This window comes from Stenella coeruleoalba, assembly GCF_951394435.1.
Source record: "Stenella coeruleoalba genome assembly, chromosome: 10".
NCBI lineage: Eukaryota > Metazoa > Chordata > Mammalia > Artiodactyla > Delphinidae > Stenella > Stenella coeruleoalba.
The window spans coordinates 66,891,063-66,912,072 of record NC_137156.1 but is presented as its reverse complement, the minus strand read 5'-3'; the positions used below and the strand labels follow the sequence as shown (position 1 = coordinate 66,912,072).

Sequence of the window (21,010 nt, the reverse complement as noted above, 5' to 3'; positions counted from 1 at the left end):
TTTCAACAAATGGTACTGGGACAAGTGGATGTCCCCATGCAGAAGCATAAAGTTGAACCCCTACTTCATGTCATGTATAAAAATTAATACAAATGGATCAAAGACCTAAATGTTTTAAGAGGTAAAACTATAAAATTCTTAGAACAGGCATAAATCTTCATGACCTTAGATTAAGAAATGGCTTTTTGGATAAGATGAATACCAAAAGCACAAGCAACAAAAGGAAAAATAAAATAGATCAATTGGATATCATCAAAATTTTAAATTTTGTGCTTTAAAGGACACCATCAAGAAAGTGAAGACAGCCCACAGAATGGGAGGAAACTTGTGTAAATCATATTTGATAAGGGACCTGTATCTAGAATACATAAAGAACTATTTTATAACTCAGTAGCAAAATAACCCAATTTTTAAAATGGGCAAAGGCTATGAATAGACATTTCTCCAAAGATGATACTTTTAAAAGGCCAATAAGCACAAGAAAAATGCTCAACATTACCCATAAGGGAAATGCACATCAAAACCATAATAAGGGGGTTCCCTGGTGGTCCAGTGGTTAGGACTCAGCACTTTCAATGCCGTGGCCCAGGTTCAATCCCTGGTCGGGGAACTAAGATCCCATAAGCCAAAAAACAAAACAAAACAAAACAAACAAAAAAACCACAGTAAGATACCACTTCATATCCACTAGGGTGTCTCTAATAAAAAGATAAGTTGACAAGAATTTGAAGAAATTAGAACCCTCATATACTACTGGTGTGAATGGGGCCAAAGATATGTACAAACATCTAGCGGTTCCCTCCAAAATTTCCTCAGAATAGCTGGAATTCTTCGGACAGTTTAATCCAGCAAAGCAAATGATTACAGGTCTTGGGGCTGAAATGATGTTAAACTATCCTTAAACTTTAAATGGGTAAAAATTCTTGAGTTGGGCTTCCCTGGTGGCGCAGTGGTTGAGAGTCCGCCTGCCGATGCAGGGGACACGGGCTCGTGACCCGGTCCGGGAAGATCCCACATGCCGCGGAGCGGCTGGGCCCGTGAGCCATGGCCGCTGAGCCTGCGCGTCCGGAGCCTGTGCTCCGCAACGGGAGAGGCCACAACAGTGAGAGGCCCACATACTGCAAAAAAAACAAACAAAAAAACCAAACAAAAACTCTTGAGTTACTGGCATGGAGCCAGGGCTACTTTTGGTAAACAGAACTGGCACTGCGGGATGAACTGAATGCCAGGTTAAGGCTTTAAATTCTGAAGCTCATCAGAACCCAGCAGGGATATTGGTTGATATACACAGCAAGACAGGAGCCAAGAAAGTCAGAATCCACTAAGGAATGTATAACAAGTCACCTGCCATACCACCTAACTCTGAAAATAAGTGGCACTATAACACTAATTACACAACTGTACCTGGCGGTGAACATGCAAGTGGGAACGGAAGGCCTGCCACCTCAAATGCCCAGATCCCACCCCTAACAGATGCAACATAGCAATGAGTAAGAGGGCCCCTGTGGTAAGGCTGAGATGTAAGTCCAGGTGAAGCTGCTGCAGGTGTAGATCTTGGTGGTAGTAGTAAATAGTCAAATGAGAGGCTTTTGTTTGTTTGTTTTTATTGTAGTATAATTGCTTTACAATGTTGTGTTAGTTTCTGCTGTACAGTGAAGTGAATCAGCTATATGTATACATATATCCCCTCCCTCTTGGACCTTCCTACCCCCTCATCCCACCCATCTAGCTCATCACAGAGCACTGAGCTGAGCTCCCTGTGCTATACAGCAGGTTCCCACTAGCTATCTATTTTACACATGGTAGTGTATTTACGTCAAACCTAATCTCCCAATTCATTCCACCCTCCCCTCCCCCCCCACGTCCACACATCAGTTCTCTACATCTGAGTTTCTATTCCTGCCCTGCAAACAGGTTCATCTGTACCATTTTTCTACGTTTCACACATATGCGTTAATATAAGATATTTGTTTTCCTTTGACTTACTGCACTCTGTATGACACTCAAATGAGAGTTCTGAATGCTGAATTGAAAAGTAATTTCACGTGAATACTGGTTGAACAGGAGTCATTTAATCCTGAGAGATGGCAAGCATCACATTAAACCATGGATTGCACTCCTAGTGATGCCCTTCTCATCAATTCCTTTAATTTTCAGCTTTACAATTATACTCCTCCAGAACATAAAGACTGGTTTCCTGGAAACCAACCAGTGGGTATGGGAATAAAGCCTCCCCATTGTATAGGGTCAGCAGCCTTTAAGGTTAGAATGATGATGTTAGCTGATTGTTTCTAAGCCTCCTCTGCCTTTGACTCTTGATTAATAAAAACATTATTGGCGGGACTTCCCTGGTGGCACAGTGGCTAAGAATCCTCCTGCCAATGCAGGGGACACAGGTTCAAGCCCTGCTCCGGGAAGATCCCACATGCCGCGGAGCAACTAAGCCCGTGCGCCACAACTACTGAGCCTACACTCCAGAGCCTGCGAGCCACAACTATCGAGCCCACGTGCCACAACTACTGAAGCCCACATGCCTAGAGCCCATGCTCCGCAACAAGACAAGCCACCGCAATGAAAAACCCGCCTGTCGCAACGAAGAGTAGCCCCCGCTCGCCGCAACTAGAGAAAGCCCACGCGCAGCAATGACGACACAACACAGACAAAAATAAATTAAATTAATTAATTAAAAAAAATTCTTGGCAAATACCTTCACTTTGGTCCATTCTGCACATATCCAAGAAATTTACCTCCAGCAAAATAAAACCAATACCCAGGGCCACCCCTCTTACTCATGACTTCAGTTCCAAAAGCCAACAAAGCAGAACCAGGGGTACTATTCCGTTAGTTTTAGCTGTGGTATATAGCAGCTTGTTCCTGCTTTAAACATTCTAATTTTTTCCAAAGTAAATGCTTTGAGCCAAACAGGACACTCAGCTAAGAGGATCAAGGCGGCACCAACAGGCAAGGACTGGTGTGAGCACCTACCCAACTATGATCCAACTATGAGTTTTTAAACAGCAGTAATTTTAATATGCACTATTGGACCTAGAATTAGTGACTGCTGGAAGCACCATTGCTCCCCCAACCCCTGCAAATTCCCATTAAAAAAATTTAAGTGTATTCATTTCAATTACACTTAAAAAGATTTGTCCTCGGGACTTCCCTGGTGGCACAGTGGTTAAGAATCCACCTGCCAATGCAGGGGAACCAGGTTCGATGCCTGGTCTGGTAAGATCCCACATGCCACGGAGCAACTAAGCCCGTGCACCACAACTCCTGAGCCTGTGCTCTAGAGCCCGCAAGCCACAACTACTGAAGCCCACGTGCCCTGGAGGCTGTGTTCAGCAACAAGAGAAACCACCGCAATGAGAAGCACATGCACCACAGTTAAGAGCAGCCCCCGCTCACTGCAACTAGAGAAAGCCCGTGAGCAGCAATGAAGACCCAACACAGGCAAAAAAAATAAATTAAAAAAAAAAGATTCCTCCTCAAATGTAATAGTGATTTTTCAGGCTTCCTCTCCAGAATCATATCCTAAATCCCCATTGATGGCATTTGCTTTGCCTACTATCATACCACATTAAAAGTGGATCTACATAAATGCAGAAGCTAAAACTATAATGTTTCTAAAAGAAAACACAGGGAATTCCCTGGCGGTCCAGTGGTTAAGACTTTACGCTTTCACTGCGGTGGCCCGGGTTCAATTCCTGGTCAGGGAACTAAGATGCCACAAGCCAAGAGGCATAGCAAAAAAATAAAACACAGGAAAAATATTTTTGAGCTCGGTATCAGCAAAGACTTTTGTCAAGGACCTAGAAAGCATTAGCCATAAAGAAAAATATTAAAATCAAAATCTGTTCTTCAAAAGACACTGTTAGGCTTCCCTGGTGGCGCAGTGGTTGAGAGTCCGCCTGCCGATGCGGGGGACGCGGGTTCGTGCCCCGGTCCGGGAGGATCCCGCATGCGGCGGAGCGGCTGGGCCCATGGGCCATGGCTGCTGAGCCTGCGCGTCCGGAGCCTGTGCTCCGCAGCGGGAGAGGCCACAGCAGTGAGAGGCCTGCATACCGCAAAAAAAAAAAAAAAAAAAAAAAGACACTGTTAAAAAAATGAATAGGTAAACTACAAAACAGCAAGTAAATATTTGTGACACATGTCTGACAAATGCTCCCTATTATTAGTCAGAAGGAAAAGATTAAAACCACAATGAGATACCAATACACACTCACTAGAATTGCTAAAATTAAAAAGATTCACAAAATCAGATACACAAAGATTTCCAGCAATCAGAACTCATACACTACTCGAAAGAATGCAAAATTGTAGGGCTTCACTGGTGGCGCAGTCGTTGAGAATCCGCCTGCCAATGCAGGGGACACAGGTTCAAGCCCTGGCCTGGGAAGATCCCACATGCCGCGGAGCAACTAAGCCCATGTACCACCACTACTGAGCCTGCGCTCTAGAGCCCGTGAGCCACAACTACTGAGCCCGCATGCCACAACTACTGAGTCTGCGCTCTAGAACCCGCGAGCCACAACTACTGAAGTCTGTGCACCTAGAGTCTGTGCTCCGCAACAAGAGAAGCCGCCCGGGCATGGCAAGGAAGAGTAGCCCCCTCTCACTGCAACTAGAGAAAGCCCCGCGTGCAGCAATGAAGACCCAATGCAGCCAAAAATAAAATAAGATAAATAAATCAAAAAAAAAAAGTTCACACACACACACACAAAGAATGCAAAATTGTACAATCACTTTAGAAACTGGCCTGAGAAACACTACCCTATGACCCAGCAATTCCACTTCTAAAGTATTTGCCTAAGATAAATGAAAATAAAAGATCTCTACAAAAATGTTCACAACAGCTTTATTCATAATAGCTTTAAAAAAAAATGGAAACAACCCAAATATCCTTCAATGGGGGATGAGATATAAACATTGTTTGGTGTCCTAAAGGGTATCCTCCCTGGCACAGTGTACTTCAGTTAGATTGCAAATGCAAAGGTGACTTTTTGGTAAAGTGGGAGAAGGGTTAGTAAGAAAGAGGAAGTGGAAAAGGAGAATCAACAAGAGCCATTTTTTAAAAATAATTTAAGTTTACCACTTTAACCATCTTTAAGTATACAGTTACGAGGGATTAAGTACATCCACAGTGTTTTGCAAATATCATCCCCATCCACCCACAAAACTTTTTTCATCTTGCAAAACAGAAACTCTGTACCCACTAAACAGTACTCCCCACTCCCCTCTTAACCTAGTCCTTGGCAACCACCGTTCCACTTTGTCTTTATGATTTTGACTACTCTAAGTACCTCAATACTAGTGGAATCATACAATATTTGTTCTTTCTGGCTTATTTCATTTACCATAATGTCTTCAAGGTTCATACATATTCCAACAGCTATCAGAATTTCATGTCTTTTTAAGGCTGAATAATATTCTATTGTGTGTACATTTTATCTATTCATCCACTTATGGACATTTGGTTACTCCCATCATTTGGATAATGTGAATAATGAACAAGGGTATACAAATATCTCTTTGAGATCAGTTCTTTTGGATATATATACCCAGAAGTAGAATTGCTGGATCATATGGTAATTCTATTTTTAATTTTTTGAGGAACCACCATACTGTTTTCCACAGCAGCTACACCATTTTACATTCCCACAAATAGTGTACAATGGTTTTGTTATGGACTGAACTGTGCCCCCTCCAATTCATATGCTGAAGCCCTAACTCCCAATGTGACTGTATTTGGAAATAGGGCCTTTGAGGAAGTAATTAAGGTTGAAAGAGGCCATAAGGGCGGGGCCCCAATCCAACAGGACTGGCATCAGTGGAAGAGACACCAGGAATGCATGCACAGGGAAAAGGCCATGTGAGGACATGGACAGAAGATGGCCTTCTGCAAGCCAAGGAGAGAGGCCTCATCAAAACCCAAAACTGCTGACACCTTGATCTTAGACTTCAGCCTCCAAACTGTGAGAAAATAATTTTCTGTTGTTTAAGCCACCTAGTCTGCAGTATTTTGCTATGGCAGCCCTAGCAGAATAATACAAGTTCCAATTTATCCACATCCTCACCGACACTTGTTATACTGTTTTTCTGTTTTGTTTTGTTTTTTAATAACAGCCTTCCTAATGGGTATGAAGTGGTATCTCATTGTGGTTTTGATTTGCATTTCCCTAATCAATAATGATGCTGAGAATCTTTTCATGTGCTTATTGGCCAGCTGTATATCCTTTTTGGGAGAAATGTCTATTCAAGTCCTTTGCCCTTTTATTTTTTTTTTTTTTTGGCGGTACGCGGGCCTCTCACCGCTGCGGAACACAGGCTCTGGACGCGCAGGCCCAGCAGCCATGGCTCACGGGCCCAGCCGCTCCGCGGCATGCGGGATCCTCCCGGACCAGGGCACGAACCCGCGTCCCCTGCATCGGCAGGTGGACTCTCAACCACTGCGCCACCAGGGAAGCCCCCTTTGCCCATTTTTTGATTCAGGTTTTTTGTTGTTGTTGTTGAGTTTAGAAGTTTTCTATATATTCTGGATATTAATCCCTTGTCAGACGTGTGATTTGAAAATATTTTCTCCCATTTTGTGAGTTGCCTTTTTACTCTGTTCATAGTGTTCACTGACCACAAAAGTTTTTAATTTTGATGAAGTCCAATTTGTCTATTTTTCCTTTTGTTGACTGTGCCCTTGGTGTCATATCCTCTAAATGATCATTGCCAAACCCAACGCATAAAGCTTTCCCCCTATGTTTTCTTCTAAGAGTTTTCATTCTTACACCCAGGAGCAAGATTCATTCTTTTTTTGTTTGTTTTAATATTTATTTAAGCTGCACCAGGTCTTAGTTGCAGCATGTGGGATCTTCATTATGGCATGCAGGATCTTTAGTTGCAGCATGTGGCATCTTTCAGTTGTGGCACACAGACTCCTTAGTTGCGGCAGGCATGCAGGGATCGAATCTGGGCCCCCCACATTGGGAGCGTGGAGTCTTACCCAGTGGACCACCAGAGAAGTCCCCAAATCATTCTTAAGAAAAGTATTTATGGAAGGCAAGTTCTGCATATTGATTCCTTTAAAAATATACATGCCCATAGTCTCTCTGGGATGTTTTTGTGTACCCATTAATTAAAGACTGTAGTCTGAAGAACGTACCCTTACCTTGCTCCATCACTTAACTCATTTTTTGACCTATATTACCACTCTGCTGACTACTTCCTTTTTGTTTGTAAACATACTCAAGTCTCCCTCATGCAAAACACACACCCACACACCCAATACAAAACCTTTAAATATTAGTTCAATATATAAATGAACGTCCACCAAATACTGCTAATCCCCTAGCCTCTATTCTGTTCCCCAGCATGTTTCTTGATGCCGTCTCTTGGTGCTATAGACTAAACTGAATGTTTGTGTTACCTCAAAATTCATGTGTTGAAGTCCTAATCTCCAATGTGACGGTATTTGAAGATGGGGCCTTTAGGAGGTAATTAGGTCATGAGGGTAGAGCCCTTAGGAATGGGGTTGATGCTCTTATAAGAAGGGACAAAAGAGGACTTCTCTGGTGGTGCAGTGGTTAAGAATCCACCTGCCAACACAGGGGACACGCGTTCGAGCCCTGGTCGATTCCACACGCTGCAGAGCAACTAGGCCCGTGCGCCACAACTCCTGAGCCTGCGCTCTAGAGCCCGCAAGCCACAACTACTAAAGCCTGCACGCCTAGGGCTCGTGCTCTGCAACAAGAGAAGCCACCGCAATGAGAAGCCCATGCACCGCAACAAAGAGTAGCTCCCACTTGCTGCAACTAGAGAAAAGCCCGCACGCAGCAACAAAGACCCAAAACAGCCAAAAATAAATAAATAATTTTATTTTTTTTAAAAAGGGACAAAAGAGAGATGCTCTCTCTCTCTCCCTGCCATGTGAGCATACAGCGGGAAGGCAGCTGTCTGCAAATCAAGAGGATCTCACCAGGAACCATACTGTCTGGCACCTTAATCTTAAACTTCCCCGCCGGCACTTCCCTGGTGGCTCAGTGGTTAAGAATCCACCCACCAATGCAGGGGACACGGGAAAGAGCCCCGGTCCAGAAAGATCCCACATGCCACGGAGCAACTAAGCCCATGCGCCACAACTACTGAGTCTGCGATCTAGAGTCCGCAAGCCACGACTACTGAAGCCCTCACGCCTAAAGCCCACGCTCCACAACAAGAGAAGCCACCACAAATAAGAAGCCCATGCACATCAACAAAGAGTAACCCCCACTCGCCACAACTAGAGAAAGCCCACGCACAGCAACGAAGACCCAACGCAGCCAAAAAACAACAACAACAAAAAAAAAAACTTCCCTGGCTCCAGAACTATGAGAAATTTGTATTGTTTAAGTCACCCAGTCTAGGGTATTTTGTTAGAGCAGCCCAAGCTAAGACACTGGGCAATCTTACCCATTCCCAATTTAACCACTATCTCTACCATCTCTATGATGATAATTTCCACATCTCCATCCCCAGCTTAGACTTCTCTATAAAGTCCAAATGCCTGCCAGAAATGGCCACTTAGCTATCCCATAGGAATCTCAAGCTCATGTACAAATAAGACTTTACTACTATAGGGAGACATTTAAATACTTCATTAGAGCTGCTTTTTCTTGTGAATAGAAATTTCCCAGATTTTAAATATTATATCCTGGTCCCTTACACCAGCAAATTACAGTCAGGTTCCTAGTTTAAAAGTGAGTTTTATAAGAAAGCACAGTGTGGTGGTGAAGGGACAAGAGTGCAGTCTCTGGACATACTCTGCTGGGGTTCACAGTTAGATTGCCTGGAGGCAAATCTTGGCTCTGCACAATGTAGCTCCTTAAGCAAGTTATTTAACTTAATGCCTCAGTTTACTTCTCTCTAAAAATCAGGATAAAGATGTCTACTTCATAGTTATCAGGATAAAATGACAATGTAAATTCACTAGAACGGTGCCTCATAAATAAATGCTCAGTAAATGTTATGACTCTTTTTAACAGTTTATTTCAACAATCATTGGGATTTGGAATGTTCCCATTGATGCAGTCTGGTTTGGCTAAATGATTGACATTAAAGTTTGATTTGCCAATTAAATTAAATGGCAGACATTTTCCATAAATTAAATCTGCAGTTCCAAGGTTTTGTCAACTACATATTTAAAGCATATATGCAGCATATATATTATACCAGAAAATACATCCTTTGCAGCCATTTATGACAGAAGTGTTAAGATGCCAACATAGAAATGTACAAGGTGGTAAAAAATTTTTTCGAAATTTTAGGGGTTAAAATTTTTTTTAATCCTTTTAGGTGGTTCAAGAGTAAAAGGGTTTCAAGACCATTGGCCTAGTGAATATGTTTTAGAGTCAGACTGCCTGAGTTTGAATCAAAACTCCAGCTTCTGGTAATTCCCTGGTGGTCCAGTGGTTAGGACTCCAAGCTTCCACTGCACGGGGCATGGGTTCCATCCCCAGTTGGGGAACTAAGATCCCGCATGCCACGCAGCATGGCCAAGAGAAAAGAAAAAAAAAAAAGGAAGACAAAACTTTAGCTTTCTTTTTTTTTTTTTAATTTATTTTTGGCTGCATTGGGTCTTCATTGCTACACACGGGCTTTCTCTAGTTGTGGTGTGTGGGGGCTACTCTTTGTTGCAGTGCGCAGGTTTCTCATTGCGGTGGCTTCTCTTGTTGCAGAGCGCAGGCTCTAGGCACACGAGCTTCAGTAGTTGTGGCTTGAGGGCTCTAGAGTGCAGGCTCAGTAGTTGTGGTGCATGGGCTTAGGTGCTCCACAGCATGTGGGATCTTCCCAGACCAGGGCTCGAACCCGTGTCCCTTGCATTGGCAGGAGGATTCTTAACCACTGCACCACCAGGGAAGCCCAAAACTTTAGCTTTCTATGTACCCTTGGTAAGTTATATTTAACTTCTATATGCCTCAAAGCTCTCCTCCTACACAAGGGGAATAATAATGGTACCTACCTCATATGATTACTGTAAGGAGTAAATGAGATCATGCATCAGAAGTAATTGCATTGATAGCAACATTATTCATGACAGCCAAAAACTGAAAAGAATCCAAATGTCAATCCACAGGTAGATGGATAAACAAATGTGATATACTCGTAAAAAGGAATGCAACATGGATAAATCTCAAAAAAGATTACAAGTGAAAGAAGCCAGACATTCCAATTATATGAAATTTCTAGAAAACATAAAACTACAGAGGCAGAAAGCAGATCAGTGGATGCTAGGACTTGCAGTTAAGAGTGGGAAGTGTAGATTAACAACAAACAGGAACTAGGGAATGTTTTGAGGTGTTGGAAATATTCTAAATCTGAATAGTGGTGATGACTGCATCAAACTGAACTGTTACAATAAGTGAATTTTATGATATGTAAATTATGCCTCCAAAAAAAAGTTTTGAAAAATTTTAAAGCAACAATGTATTAAATATTATTACTACTGCTACTATGGTCAGGTGTTTAAAATGACAATAACATTAAGCTGGAAAGGACCTTTCTGAGTATGTCTATTCCTACTCTCTGAAACAAGAGTAATAAAGGCAGGCACAGCTGAGTACTGACTCTGCCACAGTTGCGCATTTTACATGGGTTCTCTCACTTAATCATCACAGGTCCTCCATGGGGTAAGTTCTGTTACAATCCCCACTTTACAGACTATGAAACTGAGGCTCAAATAGGTTGAGAGACTTGCCCCAAAACAATATAACTAATATGAGGAAAAGCCAAAATGCAAACTCAAGACCATCTGATTCCAAAGCCCATCCTAAAATTCGTATAGAATTTCATAGGTCTCTGAATAGCCTTGAAAAAGAACATAGCTGGAGGACTCTCACTTCCCGATTTCAAAACTTACTATAAAGTTACAGTAATCAAAACAGTGTGGTATTGGTATAAGGACAGACATACAGAACAATGGAATAGAGAACCCAGAAATAAACCCTCACATACATGGTCAAGTTATTTTCAACAAGGGTGCCAATTCCATTCAATGGGAAAAAGACAGTCTTTGCAACAAATGGTCATAGGGAAACTGGATACCCACACGCAAAAGAATCAAGTGGGGCCCTTACCCAACACCATATACAAAAGTTATCTCAAAAAAAGAATTCAAAAGAGGGAAGAGGGCTTCCCTGGTGGCGTAGTGGTTGAGAGTCCACCTGCCGATGCAGGGGACATGGGTTCGTGCCCCAATCCGGGAAGATCCCACATGCCGCGGAGCGGCTGGGTCCGTGAGCTATGGCCGCTGAGCCTGCGCATCCAGAGCCTGTGCTCCGCAACGGGAGAGGCCACAACAGTGAGAGGGGAAGCTTCATGCATTGGATTTGGCAATGATCTCTTGGATATAACACTAAAAGCAGAGTCAAAAAAAAAGACAAACTGGACTTCATCGACATTAAAAACTTCTATGCTTCAAAGAACACTATCAACAGAGTAAAAAGGCAATTCACGAATGGGAGAAAATATCTGCAATACACATATCTGATGAGGGATTAACATCCAGAATATACAGAAAACTAAAAGTCAACAACAAAAGACAACCTGACTCAAAAATGAGCAAAGGACTTGAACACACATTTCTTCAAAGAAGACATACAAATGGTCAATAAACACAAAGGAAGACTCTCAACATCATTAGCAGTTAGGGAAATGCAACTCAAAATCACCAGATACGCCTTCACACCCATTAAGATGGTTATTAAACAAAACAAAAATAAACGAACAAACAAACAAACCTAACAGAGGCTGGTGAGGATGTGGAGAAATCAGAACCCTCTGTGTTGCTGGTGGGCATGTAAAATGGTGCAGCCACTGTGTAAAACATATGGCAGTTCCTCAAAAAATTAAAAACAAAATTATCATGTGATCCAACAATTCCAATTCTGGGTATAAACCCAAAAGAAATGAAAGCAGGAACTCAAGTAGATATGTGTACCCGCCCCCATGTTCATTCCTGCATTACTCACAACAGTCAAAAGGTGGAAACAACCCAATGCCCACCAATAGATGAAAAGATAAACATAATATAGCATATATATATATAATGGAATACTATTCAGCCTCAAAAAGGAATGAAATTCTGACAGATGCTATAACATGGATGAACCTTGGAGACATTCTGCTACGTAAAATAAGCCAGTCATGAAAGGACAAATATTGTATAATTTATGATTCTATTTATATAAGGTACCTAGGACAAGCAAATTCATAGAGATGGAAAGTAGAATGGTGGGTACCAGGGGTTGGGGGAGGAGAGAATAGGAAGTTATTGTTTAATGGGTACAGAGGTTCAGTTTGAGAAGACAAAAAAGTTCTGAAGCTGGATGGTAATGATGGTTGCACAACAGTGGGAAGGTACTTAATACCACTGAAGTGTACACATTAAAATGGTTAAAGAAAGAGAGAGAGAGAGAGAGAGAAGAGAGAGAGAGAGACACTACTTCACACCCATTTAGGTGGTTACTGAAAAAAAACAAAAACAAAAAAACAGAAAACAAGTGTTGGGATGTGGAGAAGTTGGAACCCTTGTGCATTACTGGTGGGAACAATGCAACTGCTGTGGAAGACAGTATGGTGGTTCCTCAAAAAGCTAAACACAGAATTACCATATGATCCACTTCTGGGTATATACCCAAAGATACTGAAAACAGGGACATGAAGAGATATTTGTATACCCATGTTCACATCAGCATTATTCACAACAGCCAAAAGGTGAAAACCCAACTGTCTAGCAAGTGAACAATTAAACAAAATGTGGTCTATACATACCAACTGAGTTTTGTTCAGCCTTAAAAGGGAATGAAGATGTCAATTACATCTCAGTTTTTAAAAAAATCTTTAATTAAAAAGGAAAGAATGGGGACTTCCCTGGTGGCGCAGTGGTTGAGAATCTGCCTGCCAAAGCAGGGGACACGGGTTCGAGCCCCGGTCCGGGAAGATCCCACATGCCGTGGAGCAAGCCCATGCACCACAACTACTGAGCCTGTGTTCTAGAGCCTGTGAGCCACAACTACTGAGCCACCGTGCCACAGGTGCTGAGCCTGTGCGCCTAGAGCCCGTGCTCTGTGGCAGGAGAGGCCATCGCGATGAGAAGCCAGCGCAGCGCAACGAAGAGTTGCCCCCGCTCGCCGCAACTAGAGAGAGCTCGCGCGCAGCAACGAAGACCCAATGCAGCCAAAAATAAATAAATAAATTAAAAAAAAAAAAGAAGAAGAATGAAGTTTGGACACACGCTATGACATGAAAACATTTTTACCTGAAATAAGTCAGACATGAAAGGACAAATATTGTATGATTCCACTTATATGGGTTACCCAGAACAGGTAAATAAACAGAGACAGAATACAGATTAGATGTTACCAGGGGCTAGAGGGAGGGGGCAATAGGAGTTACTTGCTTAATGGTTAGGGTTTCTGTTTGAGGCGATGAAAAAGTTTTAGAAATAGATAATGGTTATGGTTTCATTACATTGTGAATGTAATTCATGCAATGAATTTTATGTGAAGTTTACACATAAAAATGGCTTAAATGGCAAATTTTGTTACAATGTATGTAACAAAATACATTCATCACAACTTTGTAAAAAAAAAAAAAGTAACGTAATATACAAAAAAACACTGAATTAAGCACCTTAAATGGGTGAACTGTATGGTGTGTGAATTATATCTCAACAAAGCTATTTCTTAAAAAGGTAACCATGGCTAACATTTAGTGAACACTTTCCACACACCAGGCACTGTTCTAAAAGGATTACATAAACCTCAAAACAACCTACCGAGGTGGCTACATTTCTTAACCTCATTTCACGTATGAGGAAATTGAAGTTAAGTAATTTGTCCAATGTCACTCAGGTAGTGGAAGAGTCAGGGGTTCAAACCCTACCAGATTTTAGAGCTCCTACAGTTACCCACTCTGCTCTACTGAGTCCCACAGTGTGATAGGAAGGTTATTAAAGGCACCCAATAGATGCCCCGTTAACTAAGCGAATGAGATGAACAACTACTGTGGAATTCTAGCAGGAAAATAAATTCTAAGCACTTGGAATGTAGCCAGAAGAGTCCATGATTTATCATCTCTAAAATTTCAGAACTTTCCAATAGCGGGAATTTCCTGGTGGTGCAGTGGTTAAGAATCCGCCTGCCGATGCAGGGAACACGGGTTCAAGCCCTGGTTTGGGAAGATCCTACATGCCACGGAGCAACTAAGCCCCTGCACCACAACTACTGAGCCCGCGCCCAGAGCCTGTGCTCTGCAACAAGAGAAGGGACTGCAATGAGAAGCCCGCACACCACAACAGAGTAGCCCCCACTCGCCGCAACTAAAGAAAGCCTGCACGCAGCAACGAAGACCCAATGCAGCCTAAAATAAATAAATAAAATTTAAATTTTTTTTCAAAAAAAGAATTTTCCAATAGCTTTAATGTTAATACAACTCTGAGTTAGATTATTAACACACCATTTCATACATTTAAACACCGGCAGAAGAGTATAACCTTGCCCATGTATCTTCAATTAAGACTGGAGAGTTCACTTAGTAACCTCTCCATTGACAATTCTCCTCTGAAAGGCTACAAAAAACTAGGCTCCTAAAGGCAACAAAAGTAAACCCAATTCTGGTAACAGAATTCTATAAAGAAGGGTGCTACAAATGTCCAGAAACAGAGACCTAGTACCTATTCTATAGGTTAGGTACCTACTTAGATGCCTGTTAACCAGGCAAGGTTCAGGTCCAACTTTTGTGTGTTTCACCAGAATGCTAACATACCATTGTCAGTCCTACCCTCACTTATCAGTTCTTGATACCTCTCCTATAGTCCTCACAAGTTTGCTGATGTTGACATTATTAAACCATTCACATTGGTGGCACTACTCAACAGGAAGTTGAAAACTAACAAACCTAGGGCACAATCCAGAGTTCAGAAATGAATCAGGTGACCAGGCGCATCTAAGTCTACTGAACTCCACCTAGATCCCCGCAATTCTGACCTTCACAAGCAAACCTGGAATGTGCAAAAAATACAAGTACTCTTACAGTTTATGTACCCTACAAAACAAGGCCCTTTGTTTTATTAAAAAATGCACGCCCAGAGTTGAGCCCATAAGCACAACATCAATTCTAAAATTAAGAGAAAAACACAGATTTACAACGCCAAAAGGAATCTAAAAAGCGAATACGAGGAAACTTCCCTCTCCTCCTACCTGCGCCCAACGGGTGCAGGACCCACCAGACCACTCCCCTGGCTCCAGATTCTACAGCCCCGAGTGCCGGGCTCCGAACTCTCGCGCCCTGTGGTTCGGCTGAGCCCACTCGGGTCTGTCCAGGTCTGAGAGTGAGGCTACATGCTAAGCACAAAAAAAGCTCCCTCTTGAACGATGCCTCAGAACTGTATCAGAATCTTTAAAAAGCAGGAAAAAAGGAGGAAGAAAGGGCCGCCTGCTTGGAGCTCCTCAGACCAGGAGCACCGAACCGCAACCACGCGCCAGCTACAAAACACCGCAGCCGGCCGCCCCGAGACTGGACCGGTAATTCCACCGCCGCGCCGGGCCCCGCCCCGGGCCCGCGACCATTCTGGGGCGTTCCTCCCGTGGGCGGCGCCTCCCTCACCACACCGCCACTTGGCTCTCTTCCTGAGCGAGGCCGCGGCCGCCCCGCGACACCGAAGCTGCAGCTTCTAGCCCGCGCGGGCCCGCGACGTCCAGAGCGGCCTGGCAGGCCGGCTCTTTTCCCCCAGGCTCCGGCACGCCCTCTCTACGGCCACAAGCCCTTACCGAGGCAGCGCGGCCTCCGCGGCCCGCTCCTCCTAATCCTCGGCCGCTGCCACCGACCCAGCGCCGCGGAAACCGGAACTTCCTCCGCGCCGAGCCGCTGCCTTCACAAAGGCGCCGCCGCCTTTAGCGCTCTGCCCGCCGGGAGATGGAGTACCGCGGCCGGTCGCACCGAATCCACTCCCGGCGTACCCCGCGCGGGGGGCGGAGGGCGGGGCGGGAGGGGGGGTGCTTGCCTGCGCGGGTGGGACGTAAGAGCACGCTCTCGTCGGCGTCCAATGGGAGGGCGCCCTTCCCTCCCCCCCCAACTCCGTCCGCCGGGGCTGCTGGGGGTTGTGGTTTGGCCTCTGACCCACGGGTTCTAGTTCTTTTTCGGTCTTTGGAGTTGAGCGAGGCGTGCATTTTCTTGGTGGCTTGGCCTTCTCGAGTTTTGCTCCCCGCCAGAGCGCACATATGGCCCCGGCCTGCGTAGCTTGAAAACGACTTATTTTCCGTTAATATGAAGGAAATGGAAGGGAGGCGTCTCCAGCCTAAGACTTCCGAGGCAGGGGCTTCTGGCCCACACAAGAGCCTGTTTTCCGACCCTCCCATAGGATAGGGAAGCAGTAGTCACAGAGGCTCGTCTCCTTTTCCTTCTGATGGGTTTCCAAGTTAGGTATTACTGACTCAGGAATACCAGGTGGGTGTCATCTGTGTTAAAGGTTTAATAGCCCTACCTACGAAGGAAAATCTACTCAGTTTACACAGAGCCTTGCTAGCTCGGGCAATACATCTGGCCAAGAGTGACTTGTGCGAGGTCACAGAGCAACTGGAAAGTATCTGCAAATCAGCAATCTAGTGGAAAACGGGGCAGCACAACTTTCAGTTTGCAGCTCATGTCCAGAATCTCCTTACAGCTAATGTTCTTCAAATGGCCAGCTCCAAGCTTCCAAGTGGATCATCTACATTGTTGAAATGCTTGCTGGTTCCAGCTACCTGGTATCGCCAGGTAGTGGCTCCTCAGGGAAGGTAACCTGATTTTATAGCCTGAATTCAACATCATGGAATCGAAGAAGTCTGCTGCAAGAAAAGCCTATAAATCATTCTAAAATAAAGCAAGACTTATCTGTAGAGAAAAGAGATTGTTGAGTTAAGTAGTCTTTAAAGTTACTTTCCCACTTTTCAGACATCTTGTCTGGAAGTCATTCAAGAACTGCATGAAGCTCTTGCTGTGTGCCAGGCACTGTATCAGGTGCTGGGGCCACAGGAACCTGAACAAAGCTGATAAACTTTGCTGCTCTGGGGACTTACCTGGTGGTCCAATGGCTAAGACTCTGCCCTAGCAATGCAGAGGGCCCGGGTTTGATCCCTGGTCGGGGAACTAGACCCCACATGCATGCCGCAACTAAGAGTTTGCGTGTCGCAACTAAAAAGATCCCGCATGCCACAACAAAGATCCCGCGTGCCACAACTAAGACCCGACACAGCAAAATAAATACTTAAAAAAAAACAAAAGCAAAACTTTGCTGCTCTGGTGGAGATGGGAGTGGGGGTGGTTACTGAAGACAGACAACAAACTAAACAAGATATACAATCTCTGCTGAAATGAGTTTGGTTTCTGTAAGGAGGGAGATGGAAAGCTGTCGGAGGGCTCTAAACAGAATAATATCATGGCTTCCATGTAACCGGGATCCCTCTGGCTGCTGTGTAGAGAATAAACTGAAGGTGGGAAGGGCAGAAGCATGCCAGCTGATTAAGAGACTGTTGCAGTAATAAAACCACAGAAGGATAATACTTGTACCTATGTGGCCACAGTGGAAACAGGAAACATGGACTGGGATGAGGGGAAAGAGGGAAGAATGTCAGAGGAGCAATTTTGGTAGGAAGAGCAGGAGCTCAGTTTTGGGTAGGTTGTGGTTTTTTTGGGGTTTTTTTTGTGTGCGGTACGCGGGCCTCTCACCATTGTGGCCTCCCTCATTGCAGAGCACAGGCTCCAGACGCACAGGCTCAGCGGCCATGGCCCACGGGTCCAGCCGCTCCGCGGCATGTGGGATCTTCCCGGACCGGGGCACGAACCCGCGTCGCCTGCATTGGCAGGCGGACTCTCAACCACTGCGCCACCAGGGAAGCCCTGGGTAGGTTGTTTTTGATGCCTAGTAGACAAGATGTGGAGTTGGCAGTTGGCTACATGAATCTGGAGTTCAAGGTAAAGGTCAGGGATAGAGATGCAAATCTGGGAGGTATCAACATATCGCTGGTGCTGATATTTAATGACATGGGCCTGGATGAGATGACCTAGGGAATGAAGGAGTGAGAATAACCGGAGAGCAGAGTTGCAGCCCTGAGGCCTGGGGCACACCAGCACTAAGAGGTTTCAGGGAAAAGGAGGAACACCTACACAGAGCTGTGGGTACTTCGACTTTGCTTCCCAAACTGGACCATTGTTGGTGGTTCTTTCCCTTATCGGATAGTACTTTGTCCTCTAAGGAGGTAAACATATGAAAGAACTAATTATTTTTGCCTTATGCCCAAGCTCCTTGGGCAATAATAATTGCTACCCTTGTTCACAACTCTTTGCCTGGCCTTGTGCTGACATTTCATTATCTCATTTAATCTTCACAATAACTGTATGATATCCCCTTTTGTAGTTATGGAAACCAAAGCCCAGAAAGATTAACTTGCTGAAGCTGGAAAGTAGAGGGTGGGGGGATTCCAACCCAGGTCAGTCCTACTCCAAGGCTCATGTTCCTGCCTACTTTCCCCTTTTCCTTATGGTGATTATTGAGTTTTCAGAGGAAGCATCTAGAATTTTTTTTTTTAACTTACATTGGCCCATAGTACTTGTAAGGTTGTTTATATTGCCTAAGACCAGGAATATGAGTATTTAGAATAGCTAACCCAGAACAGCGCCCTCGCCCGGAATGGGGAGCACAACGTCCAGCTGCAGAGGTAGCTTGACTCACTTTCAGCCCCTAAATTCTCACATGGAAGAACCCAGCAAAGAGGAAGACTGTTGTGCTGCCTGTTGTTCTTTGTTGCCTTGGTCACACTTGGGGCCATGACTCTTCAGCATCGAAAGTAGGGACTTGATCAAATGTTAAAATGAGAGACAGGAACCAGGAGAGATACAGATAATACAAGGGCCACAGAGGAAATTTTCCAGCAGAGCAGGAAAACCAGCTGCCTTACCAGGAACTGCAAAACAGTAATAAAAACAGGAAGGAAAACCTCTTCAAAATTTCCAGGGAAGAACTGACTATTCTTTTTTTTTTAATTAATTTATTTTATTTATTTATTTTTGGCTGCGCTGGGTCTTCGTTGCTGTGCGCGGGCTTTCTCTAGTTGTGGTGAACGGGGGCTACTCTTTACTGGGGCGCGTGGGCTTCTCATTGTCGTGGCTTCTCTTGTTGTGGAGCATGGGCTCTAGGCGCACAGGCTTCAGTAGTTGTGGCATGTGGGCTCAGTAGTTGTGGCTTGTGGGCTCTAGAGCTCAGGCTCAGTAGTTGTGGCGCATGGGCTTAGTTGCTCCGTGGCATGTGGGATCTTCCCGGACCGGGCTCGAATCCGTGTCCCCTGCATTGGCAGGCGGATTCTTAACCCCTGCGCCACCAGGGAAGCCTGACTATTCTTATTATTAGCTCAGAATACTTCATATTATATAATCTTGTATTTGTAGGAGGGAGAAACTGCTGAAGATGCTGAAAGAGTCATTTAAAAATTTGCCCTGAGTCACACCAGCAAGATAGCAACAGGGCTGGTAACAGATCCCAGCCTCAGGATACAATCGGGTCTTTTCACTTCAGCTACAACATTTTCACAGCACCTCAGGTTCTGAAATGTCCACTCAAGCTATGAAAGAAAAGACATCTGGGGAAGAACAGAGGTCTTATTACCTTTGCTCCAGTTCTAGCTAGTCCTCCCCACTGCCCAAGGCTAATCCTCACTCAAAGCCCAAGGCTTGAAGCAGCATCATACAGGGCAGCAGAGCCATCACAGAATTGACATGTATTATTATTCCAAAAGACCTAGATTTATTTCCTGGTAATTCTATCAGTAAAAAGTGACCTTTAGGGCTTCCCTGGTGGCGCAGTGGTTGAGAGTCCGCCTGCCGATGCAGGGGACACAGGTTCGTGCCCCAGTCCGGGAGGATCCCACATGCCGTGGAGCAGCTAGGCCCATGAGCCATGGCCGCTGAGCCTGCGTGTCCAGAGCCTGTGCTCCGCAACAGGAGATGCCACAACAGTGAGAGGCCCGCGCACCACAAAAAAAAAAAGTGACGTTTAGGAAGGGTTGTCCCAATATTCAAATATAGGTCAATAGGTTGATTTAAACAGAGTTTTAAATCACAACCTTAAAACGTTTCGTAAGTAGCCACAACGGTTTGCTCTGAGTGTCCTAGGCTCAAGAGTTAGCCAGAAGCCCATGGAGTAAATGGCCACTTGCTTGGCTAAGGAGATGCAATACTTCCAAATGACAGTGGTGCTATCTGGTTGAGCTGATGTGCTTGAAAGCAAGAGTGGGACTCAGATAAGCCCTGAGGTCACGTGGAGACTGTTGAGGAGATTGGTTAGGTATGTTAAAAAAATTTTTAAATTTGTCTTCTATAGGGATCAATTCTATGGGCTGCAGCTTCTGGTTAATGGAATGTAGCCAGGATATTTCTGTATCAACCAGAGAATATGAGACCTTCTTGGCTTGAACTCTCATAATGTAATATGGCAGGATTAATGAGAGTAAAACTATATAAATGATATTTACTCTAAGGGTGGGAGCCTGTCCTGCTGAGCTAGTAAGGAGAGAAAATACTGAGTGACCTGTGGAGACAGGGAGAGACTCCTCTCTCCTTCCCAGGGGAAAAGATAGTTAAGGAATTGGGCATTTTCTCACACGTTCTTAACTATCAATAAAAGGGAGGAGAAAGCTCCCCTTAAACTATGTGCGAAGGTCTAAGCCCTGTGCAAAGCCATCTCCGGTAAAAGGCCACAGCTTTGTCACAATGTCAGTCACAGTCCAGTGTTGTGGAGGTAGGCTCCAAGTGGCAGCTGTCTGAGACTATGAGAAAAGCCCAGGGGCAGAGCTCTCCCTCAATTCCAGTGTAGGACTGAGATGGAGACAGAACACTGCATTGGGGTGTTTGGAGCAGCAGAGAGAATCAAAGGAGTGACTTCATACTTTTTCCTTCATCCCTGAACTGTTGGGTGAATTAACCATGAGGTTATTAAGTGATTTAATTGCTT

General features: G+C 44.4%; 1 protein-coding gene across 1 annotated transcript in view; it reads right to left on the bottom strand.

Annotated features, from left to right (window-relative positions):
* RBM6 (RNA binding motif protein 6) overlaps positions 1-15,959 on the bottom strand; it is a 107,018-nt gene extending 91,059 nt beyond the window's left edge. The window contains exon 1 of the mRNA XM_079933616.1: positions 15,798-15,959. The gene's annotated coding sequence lies outside the window, so the exon portion shown is untranslated. The remainder of the gene's footprint in view (positions 1-15,797) is intronic.
* Positions 15,960-21,010: the final 5,051 nt, after the last annotated feature.